Source organism: Strix aluco, chromosome 8 (genome assembly GCF_031877795.1).
Source record: "Strix aluco isolate bStrAlu1 chromosome 8, bStrAlu1.hap1, whole genome shotgun sequence".
NCBI lineage: Eukaryota > Metazoa > Chordata > Aves > Strigiformes > Strigidae > Strix > Strix aluco.
Genome location: NC_133938.1, coordinates 32402498 through 32415653, shown reverse-complemented (window position 1 = coordinate 32415653; position 13156 = coordinate 32402498). Strand labels below are relative to the sequence as shown.

The following is a 13156-nucleotide window of genomic DNA, read 5'->3' as shown; positions in this document are numbered from 1 at the left end:
TGCCTAATGCGATAACCACACCATTACATCCTCAAATACCAATGTATCATTTATCTTACCGATACCAAGTATTTCCGTGGACGCCTTTCTTCTGGTATGTCTTGAAATCATCTATATAATGACCAAGCTTCAGTTTGACAGAGCTCAAATTGTTCTATTCTAAACTGGTCTAGCAAAGCTGAAAACCCACATAAAAATGGCTATGATCATGTAATTCCTCCTCAGAAACACACCCAGAGACATCCCCACCCAGTCCTTGTGTGCTATTTTGTTAGAAACATTTGACTGAGAAGTTCCACTGAGAAAGGAGTGACCAGAAAAGCTAACTACAGATCTCTGCTTGTTGAAGCCACTTAAATGCTTTGACTTAGAAATGAAATATTTCAGCCCTGGTTTTCTATGAACAGAGACTTTGACACTTAATGTAGAATAACCCAACTGATTAATTTTCGATACACCTGGTACAGGAAAAAATGCTAAAAAAAAAAAAGCCTGAAAGCAACTTGCCAGTTTTCATGTCATTTTATTAGTCCTATTCTTATTCCTTCCTTTTCTCAAACACTAGAGAAAGGAGACAGAAGATCACACATTTAAGGAAAGATGAAAATTTTGCCAAGTATTCCCCCCCTCCCCCCCCAAATGTATTCTGCAAAAATTACAGTGCTCGGTGAGAAGATAAGTCTTCTTAACTCTTGTAATAATTAAGAGAAAAATGATAAATTTAGTACAAGTATAACCTATGGAATTTATTTTGCTTTGCAGCCACAAAGCTGTCAAGTCTTCACTACCAGATCTCTCTCACTCTAATGAGAAGTCTGCCCTTCTCTACCAGCAGCCCTCAAAACAGAAGGCTGAAAGAGAAATGCTACTCTCAAAATCCAAGCAGGCCATCCAAGGTGACTTATCACAATAGAGGTTCTTAGCCTGGAAAGCGCTGACTGGACTGTTGCCTTTCTGCTTTCTGGTAAAGCATTTAGGAGAGCTTTGCCCACAGCCTTTCACTTTATTATTTCAATAATAAAAATACAAAGCATCTTGCACTCCGATAGAACTTTTATGACTACATCCAGAGTCACCAGTAAAATACTAAGCAGCATCACTGAAGGGAAAACTGGAAAACTACATTTCCCAATGCTTTCTGACACAAGTCAGAACAAGGTTATTCCCAATTCCTCCAGTTGCCTACAGTTATCAATAGGCAGCCTCTTACAAAAAAGCAAAGAGATGAGATGAGATGATTTAAAGGGTTTCCAAACACAGTCAACCTTTACTTTGAGCACCTTTTCTGTGCACTAAATCAAAATCAGCAATGCAAAACAAATTATTCATCTCCCTGAAGATTCTTAACACAAATACATCCTAAAACTTGACAAATGGAATTGATGATTCAGAAGAGAGAATCAGAGAGAATCAAGAAGTAAGCTTTTTCAAGTCAGGAAAAGGCTCTGTATAAAGTACAACACATTAGATAAATAACATAAAAAGGTATCAAAGCAGCAATGTCTTCAGAGAGCAGTCACAACATGATTTAATACACAACACAAACACAAGAGACTAACAATGCACCCAAGCATTAGCAAGTCCAGAAGACAACCCTGACAGCTCACACCTTTTCTGTAGAATCCAACAGCAGCTGGCAACAAACCAGTCACATTTAAAATAATCTGGACTATTCCAAGCAACCAAAGTTTAACTAATTCTCACTTTAATGAATAACATTTTCTTTCCACTTCTTGTATGAATCACCTATAAAGAAGTTACAGTGTCCAGACTTCCATCCTTAAGGTCTGGTTAAACAAGGAAGACCAAAATTAAAATTTGCCATTTTAACTGAAGTTTTTTTCAGCACTACTAAGACCTCTCTTAATTAATTCTACAGACAGCCTTTTCACGCAATTAAACAGAAGAATGACTCATAAACAGGAAGGACAGCCCAAGTCATAGCCTCTGGTTTAACTTACCCAGTCCATTCCATCAGGCCAGTTTAGCCCAACTTATTTTTATCTCTCTCTTTTCAAATGTACAGCAACAGCCAAAGTAGTCACGAGGGAGTGCGCCATGAACAATGCTCCCTAACTTCTCACCAATTTCAGAGGAAGCAGTGACATTTTGATAGTCCCCACTAAAGTCCAAGAACAAAGAGTCCCACGGTTGCTCCATTATCCAAACAGCCCATCCTGCAAGTCTGAATTGTCAAAACCATGGGATTAATAGGCAATGTGCCATCCCTGTTACCTGCATTAGCTAGCTGAATTGAATACCACCTCGTATCAGAACAAAATTTAATTAAAAAAAAAATTCACTTAAAAAGAAAGTAGCTAATACCAGAGAATGAACGATCATTAAAGAACAGGAGAGGAATAAACCATCCTACAAGAAAACCGAGCACTTTAGCAAGCAAAGAAATATTACAGAAAAGTAATTTTAAGTCTGGAAAGGTACATGGGAGAGTGGTATTTTCTTTGTAATTGCTTTAGTAATTTGTGAGACTTTGCCCTGTTCTGACCTGGTTTTGAAACCAAATCCATGTTTTCTTTACAAAAGAAGTGAGACTAAGATTTACCGTCCTTCTGGAGCTGCTAAGAGCTAGTAATTTTCCAGCTTCCAAAAACTTTTGAATTTTAACCTCTATCCACACAATAATTAGTAGCAACACAGGTGACCAATGACAATTTCAGTATTATAATAAACAACTATTTATCAAGATCTTTTGAGTTTGATTAATTGGTTCTGACAAATTACCCTGTTGTAAACAGCAATTTGGTACTTTACATGTAAACACCTGAGCTCCTCAGACGTGTCTAAAAACAACTGCCCAAACGCTATGTAAAACCGACTTAATTGCTCTAGAAGAGCTCAAGAAATACCTACCTAACAAAGCTAGAAAACATGTCATACATTAATGACTGTGAAGATTTTTTCGTTAATAGAGGGCAGAGACCGAGACTTGTTTCACTGTATGCATACACTTGCACCCTTTCTTCCATACCTCCTATCTGAAGCAGGACAGCACTTGGCTGTTTGGTACCCCCACACACCATTCGGAGCACTTCAGTGTGGCACAAAACCCAGGCTTGATTTTTGTAAAATTAAATAGGAATTTTACACTGTGAAGCATCACGAACAGAGATGACTGCTTCACTGAACGCATGAGCAGATTTTTCAAGATTTCATTAGCACAACATTTACTTGTAAACACAGAGGAAAATTTTCTACTGAGCCTCCCAGAGAACAGCTTACACTCAGAAACATGAGACCTAATTATCGTTAGGCCTGCGTAACTGCCAGAATTATTAATGGTCGTAAAATAATGTTTATGCAGCATGTCGAGATTTCAGAACGCCAGGTAAGCTGATCAAACTCACTTTCTACTATTTCTTTCAAATTTAGTGGCCATTAATTTCAAGGTTTCTCCTTTGGTTCTTGCATGTTGGAACAGAACTAAAAAAAAAAAAAGGGCACAAACCACTTTAGTCTTGCCGTACGGTGAGTACCAAATTCATCAGATACAAACACTGGATAAGGCAGTCTTAACACTTTCATTTGTTTGTACAGTTCCTAACATCAAATAGTACCTGAAGGACTTCCATTTAACAAAAGGAAGGGGGGAGAAAACAAGCTGAAAGAATGTGACTTACAAGAGACATAAGTCAACAGTTTTATTTCGCTCACTTTTGAAGGACATTTATATTACACAGTCACTGTAGTAAAACATGGGCAGAGTTACTCATTCAAGTACAACTGCTACAAAAAGTGAAGAGTGCTAAGTCAGTATGAATAATGTTTACTCTAAAAACAAAGCACAGAGAAAGTTAAATGCTACTGAACACTGGGAGTGTTCCACAGAAGTTGGTTTATTAATAAGAGGTAATTGAAACCATCCCCCTCGGCATGAATTTCAATTCATTTTGCAATACCTTCCCTGATCCTCACTCCTTTTGCCCAAAAGATAGCTCTTAGATTTGATCTGGAGACCAATGCTGTCTGCCACAATTTATCAAAAATAATTAGCTGCAGGTCCCTGAAGACCTTCAATGCATAATAAAGAGACAAGATCCCTGCTACTCTAGTAGGAGTCTCCTTTCAAAACAGTAGATAAGTTAAAAGTTGTAATTGAAAAGCCTTCCAACTTGCTCACCATTTGAACTGCAGTAATTGATAGAAATTATTTCAGGAGGAAGCTCTGAGAAGACCTTTTGAACCAGGCTACAAGCACTACTCCTCCATCAGCTGATCAGCCAGAACTTGATTATGAACAACAGGTTTAAAAAACAACCATATCTCAACCTTCAAAGCTTATCCTGACAGGGGCCCATAAATACAGAAGCATCCTTTAAAATAATGACATTTGGAATGCCCAGATTTTATGTTAAGATTAACAGCCTGCTTTTCAACAGTAGTTAGTTAGATCACTTTAAAAACACCTATTAAACTGGCATAGTAGAGGGATGAGACAAAACAGACTTGCATTGTTAAAACAAAAACCAAACAAAATCAGGAACCACCTGCAAGATCTAAGTTCTCCCAGACTAGCACACTTCAGTTACTTCAGCTACTCCACATGCTTTGTTTCTTCAGTTGTCTTGTAGCTGAAGCATAGTGCTACTACAGAAGTCTCAGATTAACATAAAATGCACCCCCCAAACTCCGAATACTTGGGCAATTGAGAAATAATGCCTTACGTGAAAGATTAAAAAAAAGTGGTTTTGCAAGAAATCAGTAGTGAGACGGATCTCTACAACAAGAACAACATTTCACTCACAGCTATTTTAGTGACTTCAAGGTTGGAAAGAATAATTGCCAATCAACCCTCCAGCTTTTGTAATGCTGAACTCAAGACTCACCTTACCACAGCATTACCCATCTGACACAAGTACTTGTTCTGCGTTGTCTCAAATTACATAGCAACCTCTGCTGCAATCTTTGTGAAGCAAATGAAAGATCAGTTCCTTCCTTCGGCCACACTTGCACTACTTTTCAGCTTAACTGCATATCCTTCATTTCTTACACTGTAAAACAAGAATAATTGAATCCTTTCGTCAAAACAATCCTCTTCCCTTGCCTCCTCTTGCCTCCTCCCAACCATCTCTCATATGAAGATTTTTCTCCACGTTCCTAATAATTCTTTTTTTAACAGTGTAGCTAACATTGTACAAAATGCGTAAAGGCACACAGTCAAGTGATAAAGAGAGATTTTCTGAATTATTATTCTCTATGTGGTTCTTACGCTTCCTGAAAGCCTTTTTTTTCCCCCTCTCCCTTCCCCACCCCGCTTTTGGTTTTTGGGGAAAAAACCCCAACATGCCAAGCAGAAGCTTCCATGTAAAGGTCTGCAAAGGATGTCCTTTTTCTGTGTGAATTAATGTTCAAGTGTTTAGATTTTCCATACGTCAATGGCTGGTGCTCAGGAGATGCTGCTAATTAGACAATATGACATTTTTCACCTGCGTAACGCAAGTGTCTCTCTCACACCAATTTCAAGCTTGAGCCAGAGCCAAGAGCTACTTTCTCAAATGTAACAGTAATACCTGCTCGCGGTTATTCTGCCAGTCCTACTGCTAACTATTGAAAGTCTGCCTACATAACATTTCTGCAATGTTTCTGATGTATATAATAAGCCACCTCTACCTGCTGAAAGTTGCCCTAGACCACACGTAGCTGCTGTCCTTCTCCCTGTATTAGAAAGAAATCTCAAAAGGGGACGGGGTGCACCCACCACACTTGCATGAAACACACTCCTGTACAAATGCCAATAGAGCAGTGCACAACTGGAACTGCTTCTAACAACATAAATGTGCAACAAATGATTTAGAAATCTTGATATTTGTCACAAATGTCCCTTCCTTCTCCAGCTGGTAGCACGCAATGTGTTGTTACCGTGCAGTAACAGGAAAGCTGTTTCCTCAAGTGCTCTAACCAGAAAGTCTTTATCTATTTACAATAAGCTAATAGGACTTTTGCACCTTCTTGCCCATTACGCATTTCCACAAATAAAAAAAACCTCATTAGAGATCAGTTAGCCCTTTGAAATGTAATACCATTTCAACTTTTACCGTACTGGTAACCAAGAAAATGAAACCGATGCAGAAGATAACCGTCAAGAGACATTTCTTGAGAAAAACAAGTGGTCAAACTAAGTGATGGGAACTGCACCTACTTCAGCATGCACTGTGGAATATCTCTGTACAGAAAGGAAAGTAACACAACATAAGTAAATATTTGTGGGTTTCTTTCTCAGTTATCATGCGTCCATAAACTTCAGACTGCATTACTGTAATATAGCCTACACAGAATCCTGAAGGTCACACTGAAATTTCAGCTGGTGCAGGATGTTTATATAATAATCTTTCACAACAGAAGCATATTATCTCTTTTTTCCTGTATGATAATGGTTTCATATTCATTACCACGTGCAGTCCAAGACATTAACTTCAAACTACAAATTCGCCTATGGCTTATCTCTCATGTACTTTGAGTCAGATTTTTTGTTTTGGCCTAACAGCCAATATTACTTGGGGTGCTCCAGCAAACCACCACCTGATTTACTGGATGCAGGAAGAACCACCACAAAACCACCGAGAGTTTCATCTGCAAAATGATTCAGGGAAAAGAATTTTAAACAATCAGCAGGCTTTGCAAAGAATTAAAAAGTTTTATAAAGGGTTATGTGCTTAAAAGGTACCTTATAGTGGCTGCTGCATAGCTATTTTGAGAGGCTTGGGATGTTTGGGAGCCTAAATGCAGGTGAGTTCTTTCCTTCCAGTTCAGCTTTACACTTCATACTGTTTGAAAGCTACGATTCCACAAGTTCTTTCATATGGATGAAACATTTTTTTCCAGGTATCTAGCATGTAAAGCATATGATTTCTTGGGTGGAATTAAAAAAAAAGGTAATTATCCTTCATATTATTATTTATTATGGAATGGGAAAGGTCAATTCCCTAAGTACCATGAAACACCCTTTTACAGCACGGGTTAGATAGGAGATACAGACCCTAAATAAAATGGGGTGTCAGCCTTTGACATTGTTATCAAAGATGACTACCACCAGCATCACCCAAGACCTCTGAACCACATATAAAGAAATTCAGACAATATGTTAATATACATGCTCACTAAATCTCAGCTTCTGCAATGGTTAATTCAACAAGATTGATAAATGTTTTCCACCAAGATTGCTGGTGAATCACTGGTAACATGGAAGAAGTTTCTAAAAGCAATCCTGTTAATTTCTGTTCATCTGCTGTAGCATGACCACTTCCATATCATAATATACATGTCCTAAAATGCCTATAAATTAAACCCTGACATATTAACGTACGTAATTTCTGGATTAATACATTCATCTGTTCACTGGAACATTAGTTTTTAAAATCATTATCAGCATACAATAATCTCATCATAAATCTCTAAAATATTTTGCTTTAAACTAAGGTAGTCTGGATACAAAGCTGATTAAAAAAACCACCAGAAAACATACAAGTAACTTCCCACTCATTTCCATTAAGGTTACTGCTGCTCAAAAGTGATTGACAAGCACACCACTCAAGTCTCTGGTTGTCAAAACAGAGTGTGCTGATGGTACCTGCATTTCTAAATTCCCCTCAAAGCAGCCTGTCAAGCTGTCTGCTTTGACAGAACCTTTTCTAGGACAGGAAGGTAAAGCTATAAGCTATTGCAGGGAAAAGAAAAGGCGCCTAACTGATAACGTCTGCTTCTATTTATGAAAGTGGAAACCATAATTTCGTATCAACATTGTGTATTAATGAAGAAACCCATGGTGCTACTGGTGAAGCTTAGGAATCATCAATAAGGTACACACTCCTCCTAAGAACACTGGATTATTTATACAACTACTAAGTCTCTTATTAGCTTCACTGACTTCAAACACAGAAATACAGACATTTCTAGTTGATAAAATTAACGCCCTCCACATACTTATAAGCCTGAAGGGGGTAAAAAGGGTAAGTTTAGGAACACATTAATTTCTTCTTAGTAGTATTGCTGTCTTACCTAACAACTCTACAGCTGTACGACACAAATAGAGTACAAATACCGAATTTAACAACTGCATTTCTCTTCCAAGCAGTCATTAGAAGATAGCATTGCTAAACCAGTTACGATGATTAAAGCAGCTCCAAAACAGCCCAGGTTACTTTGAAGCTTTTAATCATTTTTGCAAATTTTTTTTTTCAACTTCGGCCATTTTCGATATAGTAAAAAATACACAGAAAACAGTGGCTACCACCGGAGGGACAGAAGGTTTTTCAATTCACACTTGACTAAAATTAAACAAAATAAAAGAGCTACTCTGAGGAAAAAGGCATACACACATGTAGACAAAATTACACATTCCCAGTTCCTAAGAAAAAAACCGCATCGGTTCCCTGTTTTAAAACGGCACAGGCCTCACAATGGCTTTTGAGGACAAAAACTGACACCAGGACATTCCCAACCACCAAATCACATTAAAATGCAGCTACACCAACACCCCCACTCCCAGCAAGAAACCTTACCCATCCTCGCCCTGTTAATCCAACAGCTAAAACAACGCCAGCGTGAAAAACTAGTGAAAGTAAGCGGAGTTTCTGTTTGGTTTAATCACGGTTTCTCCCCACGCAGAGGGAGGCCGGGGGCCACCTCGCTCTTCCCTCAGGCGCCACAGACAAAAGAGCGACAAGCCGGGGGCGGGAGGTGTCCCCCCACACCGGCCGTGGGAAGAGGGGGGCTCTGGCCTCATCACCCACCCCCACTGCTGTTCATTTAGCTGTGCCGAGTGCGACACGGGGATGAGTTTTCTCCCCTTTCCAGGCACGCAGAGCCCCTGGAAAAAACAACAGCAGGCGCAGGCCACACACAAAAGCCGCCTGTCCCTTCTCCGCCGTAGCCTGAGGCGATGCCGTCTCTCCCCACCCCCCAGGCCGGACCCAAGCGCTGGGCCCTCCCCGCCCCCCTCCGCCTCCCCCGCACCGGGGACCGCGGTCTCTGCGGCTCCCTCCTTCCCTCCCTCCCTGCCCGGGGCGCTCAGAAATCGAGCCCGGCAGGAGCCTGAGGCCTAGCGAAGCAGGCAGCGGTACGGACCCCAGAGGCAAGCGCAGCCCCCGCCCCTCCGCCTCCTTTCCCCGGGAAGCGGGACAGAGCCCTCCCGCCCCCGCGGCCAGCCCCATTGTTCCCCTCACCCCAGGCTCTCCGCTCCCCGCAGCCGAGCCCGGCAGCGGGGGGCAGAGGAGACAACGTACTCACCACACGGGCCGGGCTCCCCGCAGCGGCCACCGGCCCCCTCAGCTACGGCACACGGGAGTGGCCGCAGCGCTCTGCTTCTCCAGCACCCGCAGGCCCCGGGGCCCCCCCACCGCCGTCGCCCGCCACCCCTCCACCGCCACTGCCGCCGCAGCAGCGGCCATCTTGTGCGTCGGCTGCCTCCCCTCACCGCCTCCCTCCCTGACTGCACCGCCTCGCCGCTGCCGCCCGCCCCTTCCTGCGCCCGCCCCGCCGGGCGGGCGGGGCGGGAGAGGACGGGACGGGACTGGGAGAAAAAGCCGAGTCACGGGCGGGAGTGCCGTGAGAGCGGGGCCGGTTGGGGGGCCGGGCGGGGGTGCTGCCGCCCGCCGCGGGCTCCTGTCAGCGATGCCCTCCTTTGCATTTCGGGCGGGCGCGGCGAGGCTACGGGGTCGTGACTTTTCCCAGGCGAAGTGTAGGCTGGGGAGCTCGCTGCGTGCTCGGAGTCTCCGAAAGCCCCTAACCCGCCATTTTCTCTCCGTCAGCGCTTACAGCAGGAGGGAGCTTTCTCTATTCGGGTTACACTGCGGTTCCCCTGTTCTTCCCCACTGTGATTGCTCGTGCCATCAAACCGTAGAGCTTGTGGGTTGGTTTATTATTCGGAAAAAATCACGAATGCTGTTACCCATCCAGGTCTGCTTAGATGGCTATGCAAGGCAAAGGCCCTGTTTTGCCCACCAGGCCCATGGGAAGGCGCAGAGCTGGGCTTGCTGCTGGAGAAGGTCCCCCATAGCTTTCTTTGCTGCAGGACACATTTAATTCAGCCTCAGCCAGCACCACAGGTAAGATGTGTTTGGGTCTCACCAAGCTTCCTGTATCACACAGTATGTGAACTACAGTTGGGTTACTGAAGTAATTTTAAAATGAAGTTATAGATGCTGCATATGGAATCACTGCATTTCTAAACGCTTTATAACACTGTAAGGAGCGTGCACTGTATTATCACTTCAACATCCGAACTGCAGAGGACTACATGACCTTGACATGCTATTAAAACAGTGCAATGTCAGGTCAGAAGTAACCAGGCCCAGAGCCAGGGGCTTGAGACAGCAACCTGCAAAAGGAAGCTAGGTTGTGACATGCAGACAGACACACAGAAATGAGTAACAGAGCTGCGCTCCCTGACACGAGGGAAAGCCTGCATAGGGGGAGTTTAATCTTCAGCTCCTATTTCTGGCTCTTGTATTGATTGCAGACAGATTTTCATGTTAAGAACTGTGATAGTAGCTAAATGTATTACTTTGCTCATTTTCACTAAAGAAATTGTGTCCATTATTTAGTCTTTTCCACCAAAAGAACTAAGCTTAATGCTTATCAAGAATTAGTGCTTGAATAAAATAATATTAAAAACAGCTATTAAATGAATTTCTGAAAACAGGGTTTTCTTGCCATATTCAGAGGCATTTGGAATCTTATGGACACAGAATGCAAAGATCTTTACGAAGACCACATTTAACTTAACTGTGAGTTACAAAACTGTAAATTGGGAAGTTTGACATGGGAGTGTGAATCTTAAGCATTCTGGCTGTTTTATTGTTATTCCAGGGAGATTAACAGGACCTATTTAGAAGTCTACAAGCAGAAATCTAAATCAATGTTTGTAAGCATCAGAATCTTTAGTATCATCATTACATAATAAAATATCTGAATGAATGATTTAATCAAGAATATCACAGACAGATTTGGAAGTCAGGGATGATCCCAGATTAGTACCTTATTATATTTTTATCATTATATTGGCGTTATGATACTTCCTACAATGCCCCAATGAAACATTAATACCACTTGTTCTTAATGACTGTATAAATTATGTAAGAGTCCTTGTCCTGAAGCACAATCTTTCATATAACCAATTGGCAAATTGCAGCATAGTTTGTTAAAAAAAAAAAAAAAAGCTGAATCATTACACTACTATCTAATTAGTCCTCCCTCTTGGAAATGAAATACTAAGTAGTATCTCTGCGTTGTTATTCTAGATCAATATAATGATTGTCTTCATCCTATTATTCTAATTTAAAACTGTACATACCACAGAAAATTTTCAATCAGCAATTGCCATCTTTTGCAGACTCCTCTCCTAAATGTTACGCTAGAAATGTGAACCTTACTGACGTTATTAGTATCCTGTTCAGATGCAGAAGCCAGCACTGGGAGCTAAAAGGGTAGGTGTTCTCTGCAACCTTTGTTTAAAGTCATAGAAACTGGAAATGGTCAAGGCTTGAGGACATCCTCTTACACTTTTATAGCAGGTGAATATACAAAGTACATCATTCCAGTGTTTTGCTCAGTCTGGTTTTTAATACTCCAGTTTGGAGACTTTACCACTTCCTGTACTTGGTTCCTATATATGGTTCCTATATTGCTGCAACGTTTCATTTTCAGGTAGCTAATGTTTCCCCTCAGGTTTAATTCTGTTATCACTCAGTGAATTCTATTACCAGTATTTACTTGCTAACAACAATTTACAGTATTACAACATAGCTTTACCACAGTACTGCATGGTTTAAATTTAAAGAAGTGGCATTTGAAATGAGCTATGGTTCTTATTAAGTAACATTGCAAGGATGAGCGCTCTAAATCTCAAAACCCATTTTAGACCTCCATCAGAGTAAAACTTTTCTAATGACTATTCTTTATTCTGGATTTTAAAAGTTCAAAAATTTGCAGATAAACTTGTTCTCTCTTTGGGAACTGATCCCACTAGATACCTAGATTATTTTTGATGTCTGCTTTCTCCAGTTAACCAGCATTTTTTCCTGTGTGACACACTGCTTTAGCATATGAAACAGAAAACAGTATTTGCTTTTAGGATTATTGTTTTCATATCTCATTTCAGCTTATTAAATCTGCTGTAATTTATCTCATTGTTCTTTCTTTTATGTCCTTAAAAACCCCCAGGAATTAGTTTTGATTTTACATCATGTCATCTTGATTTTCCATTCTTTTTCTATTTTCCTTCCAGAAGGGGATAATGTGTAGGCATGGTTCTAGGACTTTACAAGTGTGGCCAAGCTAGTTATGTTCTTCAGATTCTACATTAGAAATGAATCCCTATATTAGCCTGTACAACTAAGAAAAATAGGTAAAATATCAGTGTAACTGTCAAATGGTGTCATCTGATGGTTCAATTTTTATATTACTCTTTCTATATAAAACTCATCTAAAACTGTGGTCACAGAATAGCTGTCTTCATAAAATAAAATTTTTTTGAAGCATCGGCAATGTTTCAGTTTGCTATTTTAGTTATATATGTGACCTGTAAAGCTGATAATGGAAAATTTGTCATCTTGAAACCTGTGATATCAGAATGAAAGGCGAGAATTAAATATTTTTCCAACTGGCTGCAAGCATTTAAAAAAATGTCCCCGTTATTTCACACAGCCAGGATTCTTGCATATATCATACAAACCAAAAGATAACGAAAAAGAAAATCTTTAGCACTTTTGTGTGCTTGACCATCATGTTAACAAAACCTAAAATTTCTGCACTTTTATAAAATTCCACTGACAAATGCAGAAGTCTGCAGCATATCTGCCTAACATAATCATTGCAAAAACCCCCAATACTCATGAAGGAGCGTGCTGAATATCATCCAAGCCCATGTAATTCAGATGCAATTTTTAGAACTAGCTATATATGCTGCTTTTAAAATAATAAGAGGATGATAGCAAAATAGCGCCTTCCAGTGTGGAAGGACATGCTCAGTATCTCAACCATAACACAGAAAGTTTAGATTGCCTTTATACAACAGAAGCCTGAAGGATGTAAAGGAATGCGAAGGGCATGTGTGTAAAATTAACATTCCTCTATGAATGCTTCTCTCAACCATTCAATTTGCACAAACAAACAATACTATATAACCCACCAAACATTATCA

The 13156-nt window shown here is 40.7% G+C and overlaps 1 protein-coding gene across 16 annotated transcripts in view; it reads right to left on the bottom strand.

Annotated features, from left to right (window-relative positions):
* RC3H1 (ring finger and CCCH-type domains 1) overlaps positions 1-9417 on the bottom strand; it is a 67987-nt gene extending 58570 nt beyond the window's left edge. For 6 of the 16 annotated variants that reach the window (XM_074833070.1, XM_074833071.1, XM_074833074.1 and 3 more), the window contains exon 1: positions 9244-9415. The gene's annotated coding sequence lies outside the window, so the exon portion shown is untranslated. Of the gene's footprint in view, positions 1-9243 lie in introns of all 16 variants that reach the window. The other 10 variants (XM_074833062.1, XM_074833061.1, XM_074833065.1 and 7 more) reach the window with 2 other exon arrangements.
* Between the last annotated feature and the right edge of the window lie 3739 nt (positions 9418-13156).